The sequence below is a fragment of the Equus przewalskii genome, chromosome 14 (genome assembly GCF_037783145.1).
Source record: "Equus przewalskii isolate Varuska chromosome 14, EquPr2, whole genome shotgun sequence".
Lineage (NCBI taxonomy): Eukaryota > Metazoa > Chordata > Mammalia > Perissodactyla > Equidae > Equus > Equus przewalskii.
In genome coordinates this window covers 78246279-78252335 of record NC_091844.1, presented here as the reverse complement: position 1 = coordinate 78252335, position 6057 = coordinate 78246279, and the positions used below count along the sequence as shown (strand labels likewise).

The 6057-nt window shown below is 52.1% G+C and overlaps 1 long non-coding RNA gene across 1 annotated transcript; it reads left to right on the top strand.

Annotated features, from left to right (window-relative positions):
* Positions 1–326: 326 nt before the first annotated feature.
* LOC139075821 (uncharacterized) lies at positions 327–5464 on the top strand. Its single transcript, XR_011526694.1, has 3 exons — positions 327–864; positions 1663–2364; positions 2483–5464. It is a non-coding gene; the product is annotated as an uncharacterized lncRNA (long non-coding RNA).
* The last annotated feature ends 593 nt before the right edge of the window (positions 5465–6057 follow it).

Sequence of the window (6057 nt, the reverse complement as noted above, 5' to 3'; positions counted from 1 at the left end):
CGCCAACCAGCAAGGAGACGGGGCAAGGCTCAAGTCTGTCTCCCAGAGCTGAAGTGGGGACAGACATCCAAAGAGTTGGGAGAGGGCGCGCCTATGCAAAATGTTAACTTGGCAGAATCTGACTGGAGGGTGGGAGTGTAGCAGTCTTATAAGTCCGATGTGCTACACTGATGTGCTACCATTCAAGGCGCCCCTCGCTTCTCATCAGGTTCCCCATTCTGCTTTCTCTTACATTGAGTTCCATAGTTAGGGAACATTTGCTTCCTAGGCAGCCTGAGGTCGTCTGAGGACAAGGTTTCCATCTTCTGAGCATGCTCCAGCTACATGACTTGCAGTTTTTGCAAGTTGTTCCCTTGCCTGACTTGCATGCTCGTTCCCTCTGCAAGACAACTTTTGATACAACGTTATTGATATCGTAGGATACAATAGGGCCGGTACAGATTGGCCTGCAATGGTTACAGGCATAGTGGTCAAAGACCAGCACTTGGTCAAGTTCTCTGCATTCTAATCATTGCGTGGGCTTGGGCAAGTCCTCTGACTTTTCTGGCCCTTATCTGCAAAGTGAAGGGCTAGTTCCACGATCTGGAAGGTTCCTATCAAGTCTAAGCTTCTAAGAGCCTAAGAAAAAGTGAAGAAAGCAGCATCTCAAAGTCCTGCTCCTCAGGAAAGTCAAGAGGTGCTTTGCCAACCTCGTGGGAAGACAGACACAGGAAGGGCCAGGTGCCCCAGAGCAGGAACACAGGCCGTCGGGAGCAGAGGCTGCAGAGGGACAGAGAAGCTTCCTGAGGAAGAAAGCATTCCGAAGGAAGCCTCAAATAGCACATCGGATTTGCGAAGTGGCAGGGTGCAGTGAGAAAAGTTGGGGTGAGTCCTCCCTCTCTGTCCCTGTCTGAATGGGAAGTTTTTCCTTCTTCTTTCTATAGTGACAAACCCAGCACACCCCGTGCTCAGCCAATTCCACGCAGATCAGACAGGCCCCCGGTGGCAGTGGGCCACCGCTGCCTCACTTCGCCCAGCTCTCTCACAGCTCATCAGCCGAGCTAGGGCCTCCACCGGCCTGGGGCAATGAATCCACCTTCTGACCTCTGAGCAGTGGCTTCCCTCAGCAATCCGTGCCTGGTGCCACGAACCCTGTAAACTGGGATTCCAGATGTGTAATATCTCTACACCAATAGAAGAAGGACCCCCACACGAATAAACTTAGAAGTCTGTGTAGCCAGCATTCAGTCTGCTGAGAGCCAGTACAGGGGTGAGGACGGCTTCCCAGACACCTCAGGAGAGGAGCCCAGAGGGCATTCCTGGGGAAGGAGCTGGAGCAGAGCAGAGGCAGGAGGGAGCCTCCATTCCCGAGGACCCCACAGAGACAAGGGGCTGGTCCTGGGCCCCACCAGAGCTCCTGGCTCCGAGCCCAGGTCCCTTCAAATGGCAAAGAAGGAACCCACGGCGCAGAGGCGGGGGGGTGGCTGCCAGCCAGTCCCTCATCTCGTCTGGATGTTTGGGGACTTGGGTTGGAATTTCCACCACACCAGGAAATAAGCCCCTTCTTGGGAGAGATCTCGGGAGCCGGTGGGAAACGGATTTGGGGACATTAAGCTTGATATTACTTCTTCCGATAAAAAGGCGTTGGCTTAACCTTTCTGTCTTCTGCTTAATCACTTTCAGAGGCTCGTTAGACTTCGAGGAAGTAAACTTTCAAACTCAAACCACATGCCGCCCTCAAAGGACAGAAGCCCCGCCCCACCTCCGCCATAGTGAAAGGCGCGTCAGTTCCAGCAGGAACCGTCCGGGAGGGGACCCCGGCGGGAGGGCGCGGGCTGCGAGGCCGCAGAGCAGCGTGATCAGCGCCGAGATCTAAACCACGGCTGCCTCTCGCAGACCTCGCCCCGCGCCGGGCGCTGTGCCAGGTACACTGCCCGCATTAACTCGCAAAGTCTTACTGGAGGTCGGCACCATCATCAGCCCCAGAGAGCCAGCCAAGGCACAGAGATGTTCAGTAACCTGTTTCAGATCACATGCAACAAAATCGCAAAGCCAAAACCCAGACTCCCCTTTTCAGCCCGGCTCTGCCCTTGACCTTCTGTGTGACTTTGGGCAAGTTTCCTAGCCTTGCTGAATCGGTTTCCCGGGTGTGAAGTGAGCGTAGTAATCACATCTGTCTAGTGGGGGGATGATTGAAGTTCAGCTATGCCCCAGGCTTTAACACAGTGCCTAGAACACAGTAGGTGCCCGTGAATTTAAGGAACGCCGGAGGAAATGAGGTCCTGCTGAGATGCCAGCCCCCTCACAATGCCTTTGTCCTGGAAGCTGCTCAACGTTACCCTGTTCAGGACGACAGCACCAGGAGATCTCTGCTGCAACCCCACTGTACGGTTGCTATTTAATTTAACAAACCCTTCTATAGAACTCCCTGTGTACCAACACTGTTCTAAGTGCTTTAATAAATAAGAACTCTTTTTAATCTACTATTATCCCCATTTTACAGATGAAATTGAGGCACAGATGGGCTAACTGACTTTTCCAAGGTCACACAGCAGGCAGTAGCAGAGCCAGGATTCGAATCCAGGCTGGCTTCCAAGCTCCATCCTTCACTACTGCTCAGTGTTGCTGCCATTATACTGCCTACCTGTGGGCTTACTTGCCTCTTCCACCAGATCCTGAGCCCCTGGGGGCGGGATTGAGATCCTGTCTGCGGATAACCCCGCTCCTTGCACAAGGTCTGGCCCAGAGTGGGTGCTCGGAGAATGTGTTCAAGGAGTGGATCAGTGACCGGACTCAGTGGAGACTCTCACACTCAGCAAGGTTTTCAAATTCCTCAGGCAGACAATGAAATCGGACACCATTTTTCATGTATTCCTTTTTGGAGAAATTCTTGCTGGCTGCACCATTCCTCTCAAGTGCAGTGGTCTGACTCGAGGTTCCAGAATTTATTTTTCCTCTTTCGCTGACTGTGTCTGTCATTTCATTTCTCCCAGGAGAGGGGAGGGGGGAGCAAGTCAGTCATGGACAGTTCTGCAGAGGAAGTGTTTGTGCTGTGCCTTAAAGAGCAGGGGGATATGGGTATAAGGAAGCTCATGTTAGGGTTCTGTGCATGCAGAGAGAATGCTAAGTCTCGAAGGCAGGGGCGTGCCTTAGGTGTCTTTTTATCTTCTTTTTATTTTCTGTGTCGAGCATAGACTGTTCATTCAGTCCAATCTCCATCATTCAGTCCAATCCATCCATCCATCCTCCTTCATCCGTCCATCCGTCCATCCATCCATCCATCCATCCATCCATCCGTGCATACATCCATCCTTCATCCATCATCCATGGAAAACTTACTGAACATATACATTACCCTGTGGTACCTCAGACGCACACTGAGGCCACTGGATGGAGGCCACAGAGACAAAATTTTGTCTTATGATCAATAAGTAGGCGTGTCGAGGTGCTTATAGCCCAGTGTGGAGGCAGTGAATTCCTGGCCCTTGTATGTAAGCCGGGATGATCCATGTGGGATCATAAGAAGGAGCTGGATTGTCAATAAGGAGTTGGAGGAGAGAGCTCATCCTCAGGTTCTTTCAAGTGGAGAGAGCTAGTCTGGTGGTCTGAGTGTTGGGAAATCCTCAGCAGCCAGTATCCTGATATCTCGTGTCCTTAGTCACTTCAGACCCTCAGAAACAACTCCTTCTTTGAGCGAGCCTTGCTGGACCCGAAATGGCCCTTCCTTTCTGGTCAGCCCTCACAGCCCCCACGTGCTCCTTCCTGGCCAGAGGCTGAGCCCCCATTTCTCGGCATGGACACTGTGCTCCTGCCTCACCGCATACACAGCCCCCTTGTTCCAGGAATGCAGGCGGCTGCTTGGAGCCACTGCTGGAAATGGCCTCCCAACAGATGTGCCTTTAATTTGTTTCCGGGTCAGTGGCCCCCATGCCCTGAGGAGGCCACCTCCCAGGCAGGAGGCCCCAAAATAGCCCTGTGTGTGCGTCCCTGGGTGGGGTTATCCATCACTGCCCGGCCTCTGCCCCCGGAAGCCTCACTCTGGTGGCTGGCTCTAATCGGACCACTTGATGTGGAGAGGGGGGAAGCCGGCTCCGTCCCCTCGGGTGATGGCCCCTCAAAGGGCCAATTGTAACCACATGGAAGTGAGGCCTCTGCCCTGGTCCAGGGTCAGCCAAAGATCTCTTCCTGAACAGAGACTTCTAGGAAGGCAGTGTGAGAAGTTTGCAAAGTTCCTACAGTAAGGTCCGTGATCTGAGGTTGCCGTGCATTTCTTTATCCAGTGTGTATTTATTGAGCACCTACTGCATGCCAGGCACTGTACTATGTCTTTTATCTGCATCTCTAATAATTCGCAAGGCAGGCACAGTATTCCCATTTTACAGATGGGGAAACTCAGCCTCAGAGAGTTGAGGTCTGCACCAACTCAAACAGTGAATGAGGAGCCAAGATAAGAACCTCAGTCTGAAACACAGGGGCAGTTCCCCAGAACAACACTGCCTTCTTGTCGAGGACAGCAAAGCCCGCATGCAGTAGGCACTTACTAGATCAGAATGTTTCCTCTATCGATCTTTTTCTGTAAAATGCAGATGATGATAACTGTCTGACTGGGTTGTTTTAAGGTTTAAATAAGATAATACGTATAAAGAGCCTAGAGTAGTGCTTGGTATTCACTAAGTAAACAACAGGTGCTAATAAATAAATAGAAAATATTCAATAGAAGGTGTGCGTAGATACGTGGATAGTAGGGGCTTGGGTTCCATGTGTAGGTCACGAGGTACTCTGCTCCCTCTCTCCCCCACCCCCTGCAATTCTCAGGCCAGTGCCTGGGTGGGGACGTTTGCATGACAGAGGCCTAGAGCGCAGTGACTTGCTCCGCCAATCTGGAAGGTGGTGTATCGCAGTCCCGGCCAGTGCTTTGTCACTCCACGCTGCCTGCAGAACAGGGATGGTCGTGTGGGAGTATCACCAGATGTGTTTCGATGGTCAAAGGCGTAGCTGTGATCGTGTCATCGACACCTCTGCACAGACAACTGCCTGCGATCCACGGTGGCTCCTTGTTGCCTGTCAATAAACTCCCAGCTCCTTCCCCTGGCCTCCGCGGGCCTTATAATCTGAGGTGCTGGAACTGCAGCCTCCTTTCTGGTTTCTGCCCTGCCACACTGCAGCACCATGCAAGCTGGATTAGTCCATGTGCTTGGAACCCACCAATTTCATGCTGACAGTTCGTTCCCCAAGCTCTTTCTGGGCCTGGGATTCCTTCTTCTCTCTTTCTTTCCCCAGTTTCTGCCTATTGAACATCCTGCTGTTCCCTTGTGGAGGGCTTTCCAGCACCTCGTCACCACCCCAGTGGTAATTAATCCCCCCTCTGTGTTTCTAAATTACTTATTAGATAACCTACATCTTAGATCAGGGGTCACAAACTACTGCCCGAGGGCCAACTCTGGCCCACTGCCTGTTTTTGTAAATAAAGCTTTATTGGGACATAGCCGTGCTCACTTGTTTATCTGTTATCTATGGCTGTTTTCACGCTACAATGGCAGAGTTGAGCAGCTCCTTCAGAGACCGTATGGCCCGTAAAGCTAAAATATTTACTATCTGTTCCTTTACACGAAAAGTTTGCTGACCTCTCTCCTAGTGTGGTCAAGTGATCTGTTTCTGTCTCCATCATATCCCTCCAGTGGGGAACAATGGGAGGTCAGAACACGTCATATTTTCCTCTCCATCCCAGGGGCCTAGTGCCGGGCCTGGCACAGAGTTCAACGAAGAGTTTACAACCGATAACAAGGATATGATGCACACCTGGCCCGTTGTCCCAGTTCTTCCTCATGGTGTGGTGTGGACACAAACTGTCCCCGTGATCCTGACAGAGTGTGGTCCAGGGCCCACCAGAACCTTGGTTCTGTCCTGGGTTTTGTTAAAAGCACCAGAGAAGGGCACAGGGGCTGCTGGGAAGTCAGGGCCAAATAGCGATTTTTCGAGGGCCCAGATCAAAGCCGAGGGGCCAGGGATGGAGCAGAAAATTCTGGGCTTAGGAGGAACCCTGGGTTCCCGTTCCAGGTACGACCCTTGGTTGACTAC